This window comes from Triticum aestivum, chromosome 6A, assembly GCF_018294505.1.
Source record: "Triticum aestivum cultivar Chinese Spring chromosome 6A, IWGSC CS RefSeq v2.1, whole genome shotgun sequence".
NCBI lineage: Eukaryota > Viridiplantae > Streptophyta > Magnoliopsida > Poales > Poaceae > Triticum > Triticum aestivum.
The window spans coordinates 22,571,859-22,592,231 of NC_057809.1; positions in this window are offsets into that span (position 1 = coordinate 22,571,859).

The following is a 20,373-nucleotide window of genomic DNA, read 5'->3' on the forward strand; positions in this document are numbered from 1 at the left end:
CGGGCATGCGTAGATTTGGACCTTCATGAGCTGTATGCTGATGTCTACTACACAACTTGTTCTTGTAGACTCGTGTTGGGCCTCCAAGCCCAGAGTTTTGTAGGACAGTAGCAAATTTCCCTTAAGTGGATGACCTAAGGTTTATCAATCCATGGGAGGCGTAGGATGAAGGTGGTCTCTCTCAAACAACCCTGCAACCAAACAATAAAAAGTCTCTTATGTCCCCAACATACCAAATACAATGATAATTTGTATAGGTGCACTAGTTCAGCGAAGAGATGGTGATACAAGTGTAGTAATGCTAGTTGATATTGATTTTTGTAATAAAATCAATAAAAAACAGCAAGGTAGCAAGTAACAAAAGTGAGCACAAATGGTATTGCAATGCTTGAAAATAAGGCCTAGGGTCCGTACTTTTGCTAGTGCAATCTCTCAACAATGCTAATATAATTGGATCATACAACCATCCCTCAACGTGTGATGAAGAATCACTCCAAAGTTCCTATCTAGCGGACAACATTAGAAGAAATTGTTTGTAGGGTACGAAACCACCTCAGAGTTATTCTTTCCGATTAATCTATCCTAGAGTTCGTACTAAAATAACACCATATGATACACATCAACCAACTCTAATGTCACCTAGATGCTCCAACGTCACCGCGAGTATCCGTGAGTTGATTTTACGATAGGCATCAGACAATTTCAGATTCATAATACTGAATCCCAAACAAAGAACCTCGAAGATTTCCCCAAGATTTCTATCAGAGAAACAAAGACGAGAACGTGCTTCAACCCCTATGCATAGATTACCCCAATGTCACCTCGGGAATCTGTGAGTTGAGTGCCAAAATATATATCAAGTGAATTAATATGATAGCCCATTGTCACCACGGGTATTCATAGCAAGACATACATAAAGTGTTCTTAAATCCATAAAAGTATTCAATCGGATAAGAACGAAATCTCAGAGGGAAAACTCAATTCAGAACAAGATAGAGAGGGGAAAACACCATATGATCTGACTATATTAACAAAGCCCGTGATACATCAAGATCGTGACATCTCAAGAACACGAGAGAGAGAGAGAGAGAGAGGGAGAGAGAGAGATTAAACACATAGCTACTGGTACAAACACTCAGCCCCGATGGTGGACTACTCCCTCCTCATCATGGTGGCCGTCGGGATGATGAAGATGGCTACCGGTGATGATTTCCCCCTCTGGCAGGGTGCCGGAACGGGCTCCCAATTGGTTTTTCGTGGCTATAGAGGCTTGCGGTGGTGGAAATTCTGATCTAGGGTTACTCCCGGGGTTTTTGGAATATCTGGGAATTTATAGGGCAAAGAGGCGGTGCGGGAGGCACCGAGGTGGGCACAACCCACAAAGGTGTGCCTGGCACCCAGGCGCGCCTAGGTGGGTTGTGCCCCCCTCGGGGCACCCCTCTGGTACTTCTTTGGCCCGCTGGATCTCTTTTGGTCCAACAAAATCTCCAAAAGGTTTCGCTGCGTTTGGACTCCGTTTGGTATTGATTTTCTGCGAAGTGAAAACAAGAAAAAAACAGCAACTGGCACTTGGCACTATGTCAATAAGTTAGTCCCAAAAATGATATAAAGTTGCTATAAAATGATTGTAAAACATCCCAGAATGATAATATAACAGCATGGAACAATCAAAAATTATAGATATGTTGGAGACGTGTCATATTCTATCAAAGGAGCCAACAGAGACGGACTCGACGATGGTTGCGACACCGGTCGACATGGGGTAGAAGGTGCCGATGTCAACCCCACTTGTCGGAGTAGATGATGTAGTCGGGGAAGATGACAATGACGTTGGTGATGAACTTGGTGCGGGACAAAGACGAAGAGGTGGACCACAAAGTAGGTGGTAGAACCAGAGGCAGCTCGTGAAGGCCACGTCGGTCGCCGTGAAGGCCATGTCGGTCGCCAGTAGGAGCGCGATGGCGGTGCTCGAAGTAGGCAAGGTGGAACCCAACTGTGTGGCAAAGCCCAGGTGCAGACGATGGAGTTCCCATGCATAGGGAGGCGGCGTCGAGTATACAACATAGAAGGTGACGAGCGGGGTCTGCGGAGTGTACCATGTGCCGTGGCGCTACTGCATGAAGGGGCGATGCAATGACAGCACACGGGTCGGGGCGACGTTGGGGAAGTTCTCGGGCGGTGGCATTGACCGCGTGCCGCGGTGCTATGGCTCACAGGTGCACCCCAACCCATTGTCGCAGGGATGGCCTCAGGGCGGCGGTGTGGACCACACGCCGCACTGCTATAGCCAGAAAGGGCGACAAAGCGACAACACGATTCGGTGCAGCCACGGGGATGGCCTCAGGGCAGCGGCGTGGACTGCCACCGCAGCCTTATGGCCCAAAGGGGCATCTCAGCGACATCACATGGGTTGGTGCAGCCACGGGAAGAACCATAGAGCGGCGACAATGCGGCCCGACGGGGTGATGCAGCGGCGGTCTGTTGCTCGATCGATGGAGGGACGTGCTGGACTCGTGGGCAATCTTCATGGAACCTGGAGAACCATGTGCAAGTGACTCGCTAGGGCGGTTGCGCGGAGCGGATGAGGGAGCGTGGGCGGGCTGGTGATCAACCCGATCGCGCGCGAGGTCAAGCACGCCTCTTGGTGAAGAAGGGGTCGAGCCACTAAGATGACGCCTGAATGGACATGCGAACGCCCGACGCATGTGCATGGCCCATGCTCGAGCGGGGCGCGGAGTAGCACAACACAGGCACAACTGGTTGCTCGTATCGTATTTCCCCGAAGAGGAGAGGATGATGCAACACAACAAAGGTATGTATTTCCCTTAGTTAAGAAACCAAGGTTCTCAATCTAGTAGGAGAACCAAGAACACTATGTAAATAGCACCTGCACACAAACAACAAATACTTGCAACCCAACACGTAAGAAGGATTGTAAATCCCTATTCGGTATTAAGATAGATTAAATTGTATGAGATTTGACAAATAGATCTAACTAAAACACAAAATAAAATAAATAAAGAAAAGCGCAGCAAGGAATTTTTGGATTTAATATGATAGGAAATAGACCCGGGGGCCGTAGATTTCACTAGAGGCTTGTCTCAAGAAAATAGCATATGGTGGGCAAACAGATTACTGTTGGGCAATAGAGACAAAAACAAATAATTATGACGATATGAAAGGCAATGATCATGTATATAGGCATCATGTCCATGTTTAGTAGATCGACTCCTGTCTGCATCTACTATTATTACTCCACACATCGACCACTATCCAGCATGCATTTAGTGTATTAAGTTCATGAAGAAACGTTGTATTACAATAAGAATGATGACATGATGTTGACAAGATCTATTCATGTAGGAATAGATCCCATCTTTTTATCCGTAATGACAATGATACATGTGTGTCATGTCTCCTCCTCTCACGGAGATTGAGCACCGCAAGATCAAACCCATCACAAAGCACCTCTTCCCGTGGCAAGAAAAATCAATCTAATTGGCTAAACCAAACCAAAGTTTCGGAGAAGCAATACGAGGCCATAAAAATAATGCATACAAGAGTTCAAAAAAGACTCAAATAATATTCATGGATTGGTTTTATCATAAACTCACAATTCATCCGATCCCAACAAACACACCTTAAAAAGTCATTACATCAAATAGATCTCCAAGAACATCGAGGAGAACATTGTATTGAGCATCAAAAAGAAAGAAGAAGCCATCAAGATACTACCTACGGACCCGTAGGTCTGTGGTAAACTACTCAAGCATCATTGGAGGGGCAACAAGGATGAGGGAGAACCCTCAGTGTTCGTTGCCCCCTCCGGTAGAGTGCCAAAAAAGGCCTCTAGATTGGATCTCGTGGTTCTGGAACTTGCGGCAGCTAGTATTGTGCTTCGTCGACTCCCCGAGGGTTTTTGGGATTTTAGAGTATTTATATAGGAGGATGTCAGTGGAGAATCTTCTCGTGGGCCCCACTACCCACCAGGGCACGCTTGGGTCTCCTAGCGCGCCCTGGTGCCTAGTGGGACCCACGGGCCTCCTCTCGTGTGCTCCTTTGGCTCCCTGGGTGTATTCTATCTAGAAAAAATTATCCCAAAATTTTCTTTGCATTTGGACTTCGTTCGTTATTGATATTATGAAAAGTAAAAAACGAGCAGAAAACAGCAACTGGCACTGGGCACTATGTCAGTAGGTTAGTCCCAAAAATGATATAAAGTTGATATTAAATGAATATAAAACATCCAAGATTGATAATATAATAGCATGAAACAATCAAAACTTACAGATATATCGGAGTCGTATCAACAACTAGCCGAGGCATCATGTGTGTGGTAGCGCTAGGGCCCAACAACCTGATGTAGCCGAGCGGGATAAAGGTTCATGGAGGCTCCCAATCCAATCATGACGACGTCGGTGGTTGGAGATCGACTGGTGGGCGGGCGCGTGGACGGCGGCCAAAGGCCACCCCATGTTGTGCGAGGCTGCCGTGTCAAAGAGGTTGGTGGAGTCAATACTGAAGTCACAGTAGAGGCATGCGAGGATCAAGGATCGCCGGTGAGCGATACAAACCGATCTTAGATCGAAAAATGAAAAAGAAGGACCATTCAAGGTTACTGGTGTGAGAGAGAAAAACCTAGATCAAGGGATACGAAAATGACTCTCTCGTGCAGCGGATCAACACGACCAGCGGATGAACCTTAGGTACAGGCGGCGCTGCCCGTGGTGGCGATCTTGGAGATCAAACACACTTGGGTGGCACTGAGGGATTCCGGGATTAGCGGGTCCCCGGACAGCCGGACTATCTCCATTGGCCGGACTGTTAGACTATGAAGATACAAGATTGAAGACTTTGTCACGTGTCCGGATGGGACTCTACTTGGCGTGGAAGGCAAGCTAGGCAATACGGATATGGATATCTCCTCCTTTGTAACCGACCTTGTGTAACCCTAACCCTCTCTGGTTTCTATATAAACCGAAGGGTTTTAGTCCGCAGGACAACAACCACAACATACAATCATACCATAGGCTAGCTTCTAGGGTTTAGCCTCTCTGATCTCGTGGTAGATCTACTCTTGTAATACCCATATCATCAATATTAATCAAGCAGGACGTAGGGTTTTACCTCCATCAAGAGGGCCTGAACCTAGGTAAAACTTCGTGTCCCCTGCCTCCTGTTACCATCCGGCCTAGACGCACAGTTCGGGACCCCCAACCCGAGATCCGCCGGTTTTGACACTGACATTGGTGCTTTCATTGAGAGTTCCTCTGTGTCGTCACCGTTAGGCTTGATGGCTCCTACTATCATCGATAGCGATGCGGTCCAGGGTGAGACTTTTCTCCCCGGACAGATCTTCGTATTCGGCGGCTTTGCACGGCGGGCTAATTCGCTTGGCCATCTAGAGCAGATTGAAAGCTACGCCCCTGGCCATCAGGTCAGATTTGGAAGTTTGAACTACACGGCCGACATTCGCAGAGACTTGATCTTCGACGGGTTCGAGCCATAGCCGGCCGCGCCCGCATCAGCTCCGACCCTTAGTTCGGAGCCAACTGCGCCAGTCGAGGACGGGTGGTTAGACACCGCCTTAGGGGTTGCCGTCTCTATGGCGATCGAGCCAAACACCAGCATAACCCTCTGCGCAACTCGTGACTCCAAGGTGCCGGACTCTTTCCCGGACTCCGAACCATCCCCGCCTCTGCCAATTGAATCCGATTGGGCGCTGATCATGGAACTCACTGCCGCGGATATTTTTTAGCACTCGCCCTTCGGCGACATTCTGAACTCACTAAAGTCTCTCTCTCTCTTTGTCAGGAGAGCCCTGGCTGGATTATGGCCAATAGGATTGGGATGCGGACGATGAAGAAATTCGACGCCCACCCACCACCCACTTAATTGCTACTGTCGATGACTCAACCGACATGCTATACTTCGACTCCGAAGACATCGACGGTATGGACGACGATGCGGGAGACGAAGAGGAACCATCGCCCACAGGGCGCTGGACGTCCACTTCATCATATGACGTATACATGGTGGACACACCAAAAGAAGACGACTGCGAGGAACGGAAGGACGCACCGAAGGCTTGTTCCCTCGAGAAGCAGTCAAAGCGGCGGTGCAAGCACCGCCCCAAATCCCGCCTCGGCAGAAATAACGATCATACAGACCCGGCGTTGGAGCAGGGCGAACCACTGCCAGACCACAGCAATACGGGGAATCAAACCGAACAAACCAATTCTGTTAAAGATAAGAGTCCGGACGACATAACGCCGGACAGGCACCCGGAGCAGCAGAATGCCCGTCAAAGGCTTGTTGCCACCTCGAGGAGTCTGAAAAAGCAGAAGCAAAGGTTCAAGGCTGCGCAGGACACACTCCAAATCAGATGGAGTAAAGTACTCAATACAGCAGCGAAGTACGGCGACAATCACCCCACCAAGAGCTACCCAAAGCGGAAGTTGCTCCCTGAATTCGACGAGGAGGCCTCTGACCCCCCACAACCAAAAATCAAAACAGCCACCTGGCCGGATAGACGGCCTCACGGCCAACATAGAGCGGCAAACAATGCCACTCACAAGACAATACGCGATCCACGCGAGGGCTCGCACCAAAAGGACGGCGGAACCAGATCCATCTATGGACCACGCAAGCGCGCCCCAGCATACAATGTAACACAACAAATATTCGAACAACGCGGTACACCCAGATACAGGGGTGCCGCCCACCCCCTATGTTTCACCGATGAGGTGCTGGACCATGAATTTCCAGAGGGATTCAAACCCGTAAACATAGAGGCATACGACGGAACAACATAGCCTGGGGTCTGGATTGAGGACTATAACCTCCATATCCATATGGCTCGAGGAGATGATCTCCACGCCATCAATTACTTACCCCTCAAGCTCAAAGGGCCAGCTCGTCACTGGCTTAACGGCCTCCCCGAAAACTCCATTGGAAGCTGGGAAGAGCTCGAAGACGCTTTTCGGGCAAATTTTCAAGGGACTTATGTCCGACCTCCGGATGCGGATGATTTGAGTCATATAACTCAACAGCCCGGAGAGTCAGCCCGAAAACTTTAGAACATGTTTCTTACTAAAAAGAACCAAATTGTCGACTGTCTGGACGCTGAAGCCTTGGCAGCTTTTAAGCATAGCATCCGCGATGAATGGCTTGCCAGACACCTCGGCCAAGAAAAGCCGAGAACAATGGCAGCACAAACAAGCCTCATGACCCGCTTTTGCGCGGGTGAGGACAGCTGGCTAGCCAGATGCAGCACCAGCGACCCCAGTACATCTGAAGCTAGAGATGGAAACGGGAAATCACGGCGCAACAGCAATAACAAACGCCGGAATAAAGAAGACAGCACGAAGAGCACGGCAGTAATCGCCGGATTCAAAAGCTCTCGGCCAGGTCAGCAAAAGCCGCCCTCTAAAGGCGCGAGAGACGAACTGTCCAGCCTAAACAAAATTCTGGACCAAATATGTCAGATCCATAGCACCCCTGGTAAACCTGCTAATCATACGCACAGAAAATGTTGGGTCTTCAAGCAGTCCGGCAAGCTCAATGCCGTACACAAGGGGGAGGATACACCAAGCGAAGACGAGGATGAGCCTCTCAAGCAAGACACTGGGGAACAAAAGAAATTTCCCCTAGAAGTCAAAACAGTAAACGTGTTACACGTGATCAAGGGAAGAAACAAAACGGCACTCCCAGAAAAATATGCCCAAGGGCCTATCACCGCGGAGTCCTGCCATTGCTCGTCTCAACCGATCACTTTCGACCATCGTGATTACTCAGCAACTATCCGGCGTGCGGGATGGACTGCCCTGGTATTAAACCCAATAATTGACGGATACCACTTCACACGAGTCCTGATGGACGGTGGCAGCAGTCTAAACCTGATATATCAGGATACAATCCGCGAAATGGGGATAGACCCAACAAAAATTTGCCATAGCAATACTACCTTTAAAGGAGTAACGCCAGGCCCAGAGGCTCATTGCATGGGCTCCCTGCTACTAAAACTTGTATTCGGCTTCCCCGATAACTTCCGTAGCGAACATTTAACCTTCCACATCGCTCCGTTCCAAAGTGGGTATCAAGCACCACTCGGACGCGAAGCTTTTGCTCGCTTTAATGCAATACCGCACTACGCTTCCCTCACACTCAAGATGCCCGGTCCACGTGGCATCATTATAGTAAACGGAAGTATTAAGAGATCTTTGCACGCCGAACAGAGTGTGGCTGCCTTGGTAGCCGCACACTAAAAACGACCTCACCAACTAAAGCATTTAACAGGTCATCAAGATCTCGGACACAGTTAGTCGTGTCCGGCGCCGCTATATGTAATTTATACTGGATCAATGGTCACACCCCTATTACAAATACAAGGGGCTCAATGCGCGCAGACAAGTGGCAATTTTTACTCATCTTGAATTATATATGGTTTCTTTAAAAACTATCTTTTCGCACGACAACTTTTTCAACTAAGTTCCTCTCTTTTATAGATGATCATCGTGCTACACCCGTCCAGGAAACGGCACAACGGAGACACATGCGCAGACGTGCAGCAGGGACCCGCTCCAAGGATTATTTTTAGATTAAGACCCTGCGTAAACCTTTTTTATTGTCTCTTGTTGATACATATCCACCGAATTCTCAACACAGTTGAGAAGGATGCTGATGTCGTGGCGTGTGGCCACGTCAGAATAATGCACGTACCTAGACACAAGGGGCTTCTTACGAAGGGCACTATTTAGGCCCGGTTTATACCATAAAGACCGAATACCTTAGGGAGTGTTCAACGTCGCGAGTTTGGCCCTATATGCATCAGCTCCGAATCATTGTCTTTGGTCAAATGTTGGGTTTGCCCGGCTTCTGTGTTTTGGTGCCTTACGTTCCTCCTTACCGGCTAAGGTAGCACCAGGAGAACTACTGCGATTGTGCCCTGGTTCATCCAGACGAGCACCTCAGTAGAGAAAGCCGAAAACTGACTGTCATGATATAGCGTGAGACTGGTCAACCACTCGATGACCTATCGGAATGTTAGAATTCCTCCACCTTAACGAAGGGCCATTTTCCGGCCAGGCATGTACGCACCCCGCGATCAGGAGAGAGCGGAGCTACCAGGGGATATCTAGTAGCCCCACTGTCAAACTCCTATGGCTAAGTGAAAGTGTTAAAGCATTATAGTCCGGTTGCCTCGTTCTCTACGCTATCACCTCCTATATAGGACCAAGACGTTGGGTTAAGTGTGAACACGCATTTTTTGCAAGCACCTCCGCATTATATGCATGGGGGTTGAAGCTGACGGCTGCAATCTTTCAGGTTATACACATGTATACATAAACGGCCGCATAAGAGGCATCATACTACTTTCAGGGAAAAGTATAAACATAGCCTTATAAAAACTTCATAAAAGCATTGTGTTTACAATGAGAATACATATCACTCAAACATAATATTTTTCGATCACTGGGCCTCTATCAAACGAGCACCCTCGAGAACCTCCTCAAAATAATGCTCGGCAGCCACTCGACCTATGGCCGAACCTTGCACCGCAACAGTGGTAGCGTCCATCTCCGCCCAGTATGCTTTAACACGGGCAAGGGCCATCCGCGAGCCTTCTATGCACGCCGACCTCTTCATCGCATTAATGCGCGGCACCGCACCAAGGAACTGCTACACTAAGCTAAAATAGCTGTTCGTCTTTGGCTTTTCCGGACATAGCTGATCCACAACAGACCTCATGGCGAGTCCGTACAACCTATTCAGCTCGGCCCATTCGGCTAGCTGGTCAGTCAATGAAAGCGGACGCTCTGGAATGTGGAATTGTGACCAAAACAGCTTGTCCACTTCATGATCTGTCTAACCTTGGAAGTACTGGGCCGCATCGGCAGCGCTCGCCGCCAAATCCATATACGCATCTGCAGAACTCCACAGCCGATCCAGAGGGGCATACCGTGGATCTCCGAACTTCCTCCGTAACATGAAGGGTTTCCCAGCCGCAATATCCCCGGCTTCCCGCAGCTCCTCCTTCTTCGCTCTCATAGCAGAACGGGTGTCTTTGTCCGCCGCCGTGGCCTTCTCAAGGTCCGTTGCCTTCGCTCGGTTTTCTTTTTCAAGGACCCGGCAACGGTCGGCAGTGTCTTTTAATTCTACGGCCATCTTGGCCATCTTCTCTTGGCTCTCGCAATGTGCGGCCTTCTCGGCTTTCAACTCTTCGGCCGCCTTCAAAGCAGCCGCATTACTAGTCCTCGCTTGTTCCTTGGCTCGGGCAAGTTCGGCCCGCAAGGCTTCCACGGTGGCAGCTCCATCTGCAGTCACAACATATTAAAGATACTGGCATCATGCTGCTCTTACTATGTGGCGTTCACCAAATAATATCACTTACCCTGTGCCTTGTCAAGCCTCCTGTTAACAAGCTCAATGTTGGCGTCTGCCGCATCCAGTTGCCGTTTTAATTTGGCAAACTCACTAGTCCGGCTAGCCACCGGAGCTTCCACCACCTGCACATAGGGGCAGTCTGGTTATTACCGGGGAATATGATCCTCTGTTCGCCGCCGTTCTCAATGACAACCAGAGTCTCAGGGGCTACCATCTACACAGGACACACCTAACATGTGCAGTACTATCACATTTTATCTCACGTACCTCAAAGCCTGTCAGTAGACTCATAAAAGCTTCATGTAATCCAATTTCGGCGGACGAGATGCTCTCCATCACCGTACCCATCAGCATACGGTGTTCTTCTGAGATGGCCGCTCACCCCAACAACTCCCTCAGAACGTCCGACCACACACCAGACGGTGCCGGACTCTTTTGTCTGCTCTCCTCGGGACCCGGACGCTGGGAACTTCGGGGGTCTATGGGATTATCTTCTGGCCTCATCGGATCCGGAGAGGCCTTCCATGACGACACTTCGGGGTCGCCCGCTTCTTGAGCGGAGGAGTCCGGGGGAGGCATTTCGCTCTCCATCATCTCTGGAAGAAGATCCCCCGAAGACGAGCTCATCTGAGAGGGGCTAAGGCCCGAACTGCAAGATATATGCAGTGGTTATTTTCTCAGAAGAAAAATATAGCATACCTTTACTATTAAAGTATTTTGGATCACTTACGACTCGTTGGAGGGCTGATCCCCCCGCGGACTTTGTGCGGCAAAAGCACCCCCCGAGGCAGGACCCTCTGTGGGAGACTTCTTCTCCCGTTTGGAGGCTCCGGCTTTTGGATCCTCGGAAGCAGTCCTTTTCCTCCCCGGTTGTCCTCCTTCGTGGAGACACTCGTTCCCTCGGTTGGAACGGGCAGCGATGGGGGCCCGTGTCCGCCCGTATTATCCCCCCTGGTATCTTCCTTCGAGGGCTCCGAGCAAGGTGCGACCTCGAGCATCTTTTCCAATACCGGATTTTCTAAACCCTCAGGGAGGGGGGCCAAATACCGAATCATCTTCGCCTTTGTTAGCCAGTCCTGGTCAAAAAGCTAACTCTCAGAAATAACTTTGTGACGAATAAAAGATAGTGTGTTCGGCCAGAGGGTTTCTTACTTGTTCGGTGGCACGGTTACTGCTCAGGCCCACGTCCTCGGTAATATCCGGACACTCTACTTGAGGTCCGAAGAATGACTTGTACATCTCCTCGTGCGTCAGGCCGAGGAAACTTTGAATGGCACGCGGTCCCTCTAGGTTGAACTCACACAAGCGAAGGGGCTGGCGTTTGCAAGGCTGGATTTGACGAACCAGCATAACTTGTATTACCACAGCCAAATTAAAATCTCCCTCGAAGAGATCTCGGATGCGGCTTTGCAGTATAGGCACGTCCTTTGCTGGACCCCAGCTCAGACCTCTGCTAATCCATGACATCAGTTGTGGTGGGGGCCCGAGCGGAAAGCGGGGGCAGCCACCCACTTGGCACTTCTGGGAGCGGTGACGTAAAACCACTCCCGTTGCCATAATTCGGACACCTCTGGAAAGGAACCTTTCGGCCATGGAGCTCCTGCCATCTTGCCTATTGATGCACCTCTGCATGCTGCATGTTGCCCCTCGATCATCTTCGGCTTTACTTCAAAGGTCTTGAGCCACAGGCCGAAGTGAGGGGTAACGCGGAGGAAGGCCTCACACATGACAATAAAAGTCAAGATGTGGAGAAAGGAGTCCGAAGCTAGATCGTGGAAATCTAGCCCGTAATAGAACATCAAGCCCCTGACAAAGGGATCCAAAGTGAGGCCTAGACCTCGGAGGAAGTGGGAGACGAACACGATGTTCCCGTTGGGTTCAGGAGTAGGGACGATCTGCCCTCGAGCAGGCAGCCGATGTGAAACCTCGGCGGTCAGGTATCTGGCCTCCCTCAACTTCTTGATGTCCTCTTCCGTAACGGAGGAGGGCATCCATCCGCATTGAAGGCTGGATCTAGACATGATTGAAGATCCGGAGCACCTAACCTAGGGTCTGGGTGTTATAACTCGAGGCGGGGGAAGGGTTCGATTGAGCACAAGAGGGAAAAAGCGAAAACCTTGTCCCCTTATAAAGAGGGTGAATATCAAGCGTCCTCTCCGTAGGCGTTTGGGACTTGCCTATAATCTAGGAGTCCTAGACACGGTTGGGTTACCCACGACCGTATTAATGAGAATCCCGTAATTGAGGGAACACGATCTCCGCTTCGACAAGACGTGTCGAGAAACTGCCTCGCGTTATGTGTGGAGCTGGTTAGAAGAAATGGCTCGAATAATCACCGGGCCATGACATAACATCGTCCTACCAAAACAAGCCAGCAAATTAGATCTGTGAAAATATTATTCTCTCTGCGGTGGAATGTGGAACTTATTTTGCAGGGTCGGACACTATCCTCGTATTCAAATTCTTCTGTGATGTATTCGGAGAAGGAACCCGCCTTGCAATGCCGAAGACAACACTGCGCACCGAACTCATCGTCATTGAAGCCTGGTTCAGGGGCTACTGAGGGAGTCCTGGATTAGGGGGTCTCCGGACAGCCGGACTATCTCCATTGGCCGGACTGTTAGACTATGAAGATACAAGATTGAAGACTTCGTCTCGTGTCCGGATGGGACTCTACTTGGCGTGGAAGGCAAGCTAGGCAATACGGATATGGATATCTCCTCCTTTGTAACCGACCTTGTGTAACCCTAACCCTCTCCGGTGTCTATATAAACCGAAGGGTTTTAGTCCATAGGACAACAATCACAACGTACAATCATACCATAGGCTAGCTTCTAGCGTTTAGCCTCTCTGGTCTCGTGGTAGATCTACTCTTGTACTACCCATATCATCAATATTAATCAAGCAGGACGTAGGGTTTTACATCCATCAAGAGGGCCCGAACCTGGGTAAAACTTCGTGTCCCCTGCCTCCTGTTACCATCCGGCCTAAACACACAGTTCGGGACCCCCTACCCGAGATCCGTCGGTGTTGACACCGACAGGCGCGATGCGGAAGCGGTGGTGACGGCTAGGGTTTGGATCGAGATTAGGTTGATACCATGTGGTATTCATAGAGAGGGAGATTATCATTGCTGTATTGCTTGAGCCTATATATATGTATGTATGTATGTATGTATATATATATATATGTATATATATATATATATATGTATATATATATATATATGTATATATATATATATAGTGATGCTATTCATCACCCAGGGTGTAGAATAAGTTATTCTTCATCCGAGGTAATCTTACGATCACTTTATAATTAAGTTACGTTTGGAATTCAAATAGTTACATTCCTATTGATTCACCACGTAAAATTTGGCATAAGAAAAGAAAAATATAGGTCATAAGACAAGAAAAAAATTGCAGTTTATGTACATTTTACACTATGTTTTTACATTTGTAATTTGAGAGGCAATTTCCTATGCATGGTGGTAGCTATGCACGCATGGTGGCAACTACAAACCCTTTGTCATAAGTGCCATTTTTGATATATGAGGTGTCGGATTTCTTATGGCATTGGCACAAGTGCATTTTTGTTGTTGTATAGAAATGACCTTTTCTCACTTCTGTTGGTCCTTTTTATTACCTTTTTAACACAAGTGCCTTCTCTTCGTGTAGAAAGGGACTTTTCTCGGTTCTCTCCGTCTTTTTGTTCGCCTTTTTGGCATAATTGCCCGTTTGCTTGCCCAGCTGGTCCAAAGTCACGATATTTTCATTATAGAGTTACTTTTGATATTCCAAAATAATTTATCAAAATAATTAAGATAAAACTCGGGGCCGTGCGTAGCTACCACCATGGGTAGCAAATTATTTCTGTTTGTAATTTTACATAACATAAAATATTTTGTACGACGAATATATATTTTCTTACGGTCTCTTTTTACGTCGGAAATAAGACAAAACTGACGGAACGTAAAATTACAGTGCATTGATGGTGAAATAGAGGGGGGTGAAGAATAACTTTTCCTCACCCAGGGTGACGAATAGAACAAATACTAGAGGAGAAGTGATCATCTTGAAGTACAAGAAAAGCTAGAACAAATACTAGCCTATCCTATATGTTTCCAAAATAATCACGATACTCAACATTTCCTGATGTAGACGGACTTGATGAGATATCCTTAAACCATGTTCAGGTAGAGTGATGTCATCATCAAAGTCAAAGAAGACGATGCTGCATCACTACTGGAATTTCCTCATATTACAAGTGTCAGGCTGTTCGCCGAGAGCCAGATCACTGGAACTCGGTAATAAGAAGTACGTCGAGAGTGGCACTCGGGAAAAATGTGCTACTAGGAAAACGATGACATTTAATTATAACCTATGGAGTTCACACTCGGCAAAAGGGTGAAACTCGGCAAACGCTCTTTTTGCCGAGAGCCAAACAGAGAACCCACGACAAAGTGGTGCCACATGGCACATCCAGCAGTGGATAAGGGCAAGTTGACGGTGGCAATGCCTTGGCTCTCGGGAAAGCTTCCTTATTAATTTTGTCATTCTCGTTTATACGAGACCAAGTTTAGTCCCACCTCGCCTAGTGATGAGTAGTAGCACCGGTTCGAATAGTTCAAATGTCCAGAAGCATTAAGCTTCGATCTTCATTACACTCTTGTTAAGGATATGGATTGTCAATATGAATCTTCACCTGTTCTAGGTAAAGAAGGTCCATAGTGATAGTCCATATTCCTAATGATGGATCTAGGCACTTCTTATTTTAAATTAAATTTTTTACACCATCTCAAAGCTAGTCTCTCTTATCCAGAGGGAACATGATGGGTTTGTGAAGGAAGTGCGGGCCCTGTTGCTCCGTTGACGTCAAAACTTCTCGCGCTCTGAAAGGAGGTCCTCGAATGACACATCATAGGCTCCCACATTTTCCTGACCCACTAGCAATATTTGAGGCATTTATTGCACTGCTAGGGTTTCAATGCTGGAAATTGCGGATCTGCAAGGGGGCACATGAAATCATGCCTAGAACTGGCATGGGAAATCCTATGTGATGTCTCTACGACATGTGTCGGCCTTGTGTTGACGAGGGAGGGGCAGGGCCATGTTGGTATGCCCTAGAGGTAATAATATTGTATTATTATATTTCTGCATTCATAATTAAGAGTTTATATTCTATGCTATAACTGCTATCATCCTGGAATACACGATTCAGTGGAAAACACGTATCCACATGTGGAATGATAAATGGTAAAATAAGATTCCTAGTCTCACATCTATGACTAGCTCAAGTGTTTTTGGTGATCATGTTTTCGGTTCTTAGGATATCGTTAACTATAACGATAGTCCTAAAATAACATCGAGATTATGACATTAGTAGAACAATCATATTGAATTGACCCAAACATGTTTTTTATACTTTGAGATACTATCATCCAAAGTCAATTGTTATAACATGGAGTGTCAACGTGTGATTTCGTTCCTTAGACCATGAGAGTATGGTAGTCACTTCTTACAGTGCAGTGAGCTTTGGGGTTGCTCAAATGCCATGTTTAATGCTACTTCTTGAGCTTGCGTTGGTTTTTCCCTTGAAGAGGAAAGGTTGATGCAGCAAAGTAGAGATAAGTATTTCCCTCATTTTGAGAACCAAGGTATCAATCCAGTAGGAGACAACGCACAAATCACCGAATACCTACACAAACAGTCAAACAACTTGCACCCAACGCAATAAAGGGGTTGTCAATCCCTTCGTGGTTATTTGCAAAAGTGAGATCTGATAGTGATAGATAAAAGGTAAAGTAAATATTTTTGGTATTTTGGGTTTATAGATTGGAAAGTAGAAGATTGAAAAATAGTAGATCGGAAACTTATATGATGGAAAATAGACCCGGGGGCAATAGGTTTCACTAGAGGCTTCTCTTAAGATAGCAAACAATATAGCGGGTGAACATATTAGTGACGAGCAATTGATAGAAAAGCGCAGAGTTATGAAGATATCAAAGGTAATGATCATGAACATAGGCATCACGTCCGTGTCAAGTAGACCAACACAATTCTGCATCTACTACTATTACTCCACACATCGACCGCAATCCAGCATTCATCTAGAGTATTAAGTTCATAAAGAACAAAGTAATGCATTAAGTAAGATGACATGATGTAGAGGAATTAAATCAAGCAATATGATGAAAACCCCATCTTTTTATACTCGATGGAAATAATACAATGCATGCCTTGCTGCTCCTACTGTCAATGGGAAAGGACATCGCAAGATTGAACCCAAAGCTAAGCACTTCTCCCATTGCAAGAAAAACCAATACAGTTGGCCAAACCAAACCGATAATTCGAAGAGAATCAAAAAGATATCAAATCATGCATAAAAGAATTCAGAGAAGATTCAAATAATATTCATAGATAAGCTGATCATAAATCCACAATCCATTAGATCTCGGCAAACACAATGCAAAAAAGTATTACATCGAAGAGATCTCCAAGAACATCGAGGAGAACGTGGTATTGAGAATCAAAGAGAGAGAAGAAGCCATCTAGCTACTAGCTATGGACCCGTAGGTCTGAGGTAAACTACTCACGCTTCATCGAAAGGGCAATAGATTTGATGTAGAAGCCCTCCATGATCGAATCCCCCTTCAGCAGGGTGCCGGAAAAGGTCCCTAGATGGGATCTCACGGGTACAAAAGGTTGCGGCGGTGGAAAAGTGTTTTCGTGGATGCCTCTGGTGGTTTGGGGACATTTGGGGATATATAGGCAAAAGAATTAGGCCAGGAGGCTCACGAGGGGCCCACAAGACAAGGGAGCACGCCCTACCCCCTGGGCGCGATCTCCACCCTTATGGCCGCCTCATGGCTCCTCCTACTTCATCTCCAAGTCGCCATGGTGTCTTCTGGTCCAAGAAAAAGCATTTCAAAGGTTTTATTCTGTTTGGACTCTGTTTGGTATTCCTTTTCTGCGAAACTCTAAAACAAGGGAAAAACAGGAACTGGCAATGTGCCCTAGGTTAACAAGTTAGTCCCAAAAATAATATAAAATAGCATATTAATGCATATAAAACATCCAAAATAGATAATATAATAGCATGGAACATCAAAAATTATAGATACATTGGAGACGTATCATGTCACATGGTAATCATATCAACAACTTACAGGTTTATCAGAATGTTTGACAAGGGACTAGATAGCTAAAGAGTGGAATTTGCCCCTCTATCGATGGAGAGATATTCTTAGGGACCTCTCGTTGTGAATGCATCCATCATCGTTTGGCCAGGAATAGGTGACTATTTATCGAGAATGTCGAAGCATGTCAAAAAGACAGAAGGAAAAAAATCAGTGACAAGGAGACCGATAAAGTGAGCATGCGTATGACTCAAGAGGATACAGATACATCTCACCTCGGGTTTTGTAAAATATTGCGAAGCAAAGGAAATAGCACATGATAACCATAGGTTCACTCGAATGTCATTCGTGTACTCATGGTTCCGCTATCGGTTATTGAATGAAAGGGGTTTTTCATGTCTATATTTTACTGAACCCATAGGGTCACAATCTTAAGGTAATCATGGTCTACTAGGTGTTAGTAGGACGACAATAATTAGAGTATATTTGTGGGATAGTTCATTAATATTTGCATATTTTTGAGATGAACCGAAAGTATTTCGATGACACCGGAAGGGTTTTGGAGTTTATCGGGAAATACCAGGTATTTCTGATAAATAATATATAAGTGGAATTTTTCCAGTGATGTTAAATTAATAATAAAAGGCTCTAATTATAGTAAGAAGGTTTTTATATTTAATTTAATATTAATAGGCCTTAAAAGGTCAAGAGGTGGAGAACAACGTCGGCTACTTGGGCCCAATAGTGTGGCGCCCCCTTCTCGCCATGGAAAGGAGCGAGGGGAAAACTGGTGCAACAATGTCCTATGCAAACATTTTCACCCCCTTCTACTTGTGAGTTGCATTGGGATTTCCCCCAAAGTGGAAGCATGAAGCAATATGGTAGCGGCTAATATTTTCCCCATTGAGAACCAAGGTTATCAAACCAATAGGACAACCAGGCAAATTTCTAGTAAATAGTACACACACAAGAGCAACTACTTGCACCTAATGCGGCCAAAAGGGTTGTCAATCCCCCTGAACTCGTTACTTGCAAGGATTACATCTGGTAGTGATAAATATATAAACTGAAAAGTAAAATAGAAAGCGAAAAATTCCAGCAAGGTATTTTTGGTTTTAGTAATATTATAAAAGTAGACAAGGGGCCATAGTTTTTACTAGATGCTTCCCTCTCAAAACATAGCATACTGTGGGTAGACAAATTACTGTTGGGCAATTGATAGAAAAGTGCATAGTTATGATGTTATTCATGGCAATAATCATGTATATAGGAATCATGTCCGTGACAATTAGACCAAAGCGATTATGCATCTACTATTATTACTCATCAATCGACTGACTCCTGCCTGCATATATGGTATTAAGTTTATAACAAAGAGAGTAATGCTTTAAGCAAGATGACATGATATATACAGAATAAAAGTAAGAAATATGATTAACCCCATGGTTTTACCCTTAATGGAAACAATACAATATGTCCTTCGCTACCCCTTCTGTCACAAGGTGAGGACACCACAAGATTGAACTCACTACAAAGCACTGATAACCAACAAGTATAGGTGATTAATTATAGCTTTTTGATAAATAATAGTGTCAAACCTAACGAGGAGCTAAAGGTAGGATTTATATTCCCTTCAAGTCTACGCACGCTTAATGTTCACTTTACCTAGAACAAGTATGAAAGTATTTTGTAGGTGTAGGGATAAGTTTGCAAGAATAAAAATAGATGTACTTAGCAAGAATAAAACTATGAGTAATTTGCAAGATAATAAAAGTTAGTTGTTTAGTAGAAAGCTTTTGTAACACAAGAGAAGGATTTTCCCATAGGCAATCGACAACTAGACCGGTAATTACTATTGCAATTTTATATGAGGGAGAGGAATGAGCTAACATGCTTTTCATACTTGGATCATATGCACTTATGATTGGAACTCTAGAAAGCTTCCACAACTACCAAAGATCATTAAGGTAAAACCCAACCGTAGCATTAAGTAACAATTCCTCTTTATTCCCATACACAACAACTCCCTTACTCGGGTATGTTTTCAGTCACTCACGCCACCCACCATAAGAGAATCATGAATGAATTGCAACACCCTACAGTGGGAACCCCTCATGCATGCTTGCGCGACCCGGAGGCACCATAGGACAGCACCAAAATAAAGCATACAACTCAAACCAATCACGATCATCAATCAACCCATAGGAAAAAATGAATCAACGCAAACATCATAGAATGGCCATACATCATTGGGTAATAATATATATCATGAAGCACCATGTTTAAGTAGAGACTAGAGAGGGTAAAAGAGGGGGAGAGAGAGGCCCCTCATACGTCTCCAACGTATCTATAATTTTTGATTGCTCCATGCTTTATTATCCACTTTTATATTATTTTTGGACTAACCTATTAACCGGAGGCCCAGCCCAGAATTGCTGTTTTTTTGCCTATTTTAGGGTTTCGAAGAAAAGGAATATCAAACGGAGTCCAAACGGAATGAAACCTTCGGGAACGTGATTTTCTCAACGAACAAGACCCAGGAGACTTGGACCCTACGTCAAGACACAAAAGAGGAGGCCACGAGGTAGGGGGCGTGCCTACCCCCCCAGGCGCGCCCTCCACCCTCGTGGGGCCCCTATTGCTCCACCGACGTACTCCTTCCTCCTATATATACCTACGTACCCCCAAACGATCGGATACGGAGCCAAAACCCTAATTCCACCGTCGCAACTTTCTGTATCCACGAGATCCCATCTTGGGGCCTGTTCCGGAGCTCCGCATGAGGGGCCATCGATCACAGAGGGCTTCTACATCAACACCATAGCCCCTCCGATGAAGTGGGAGTAGTT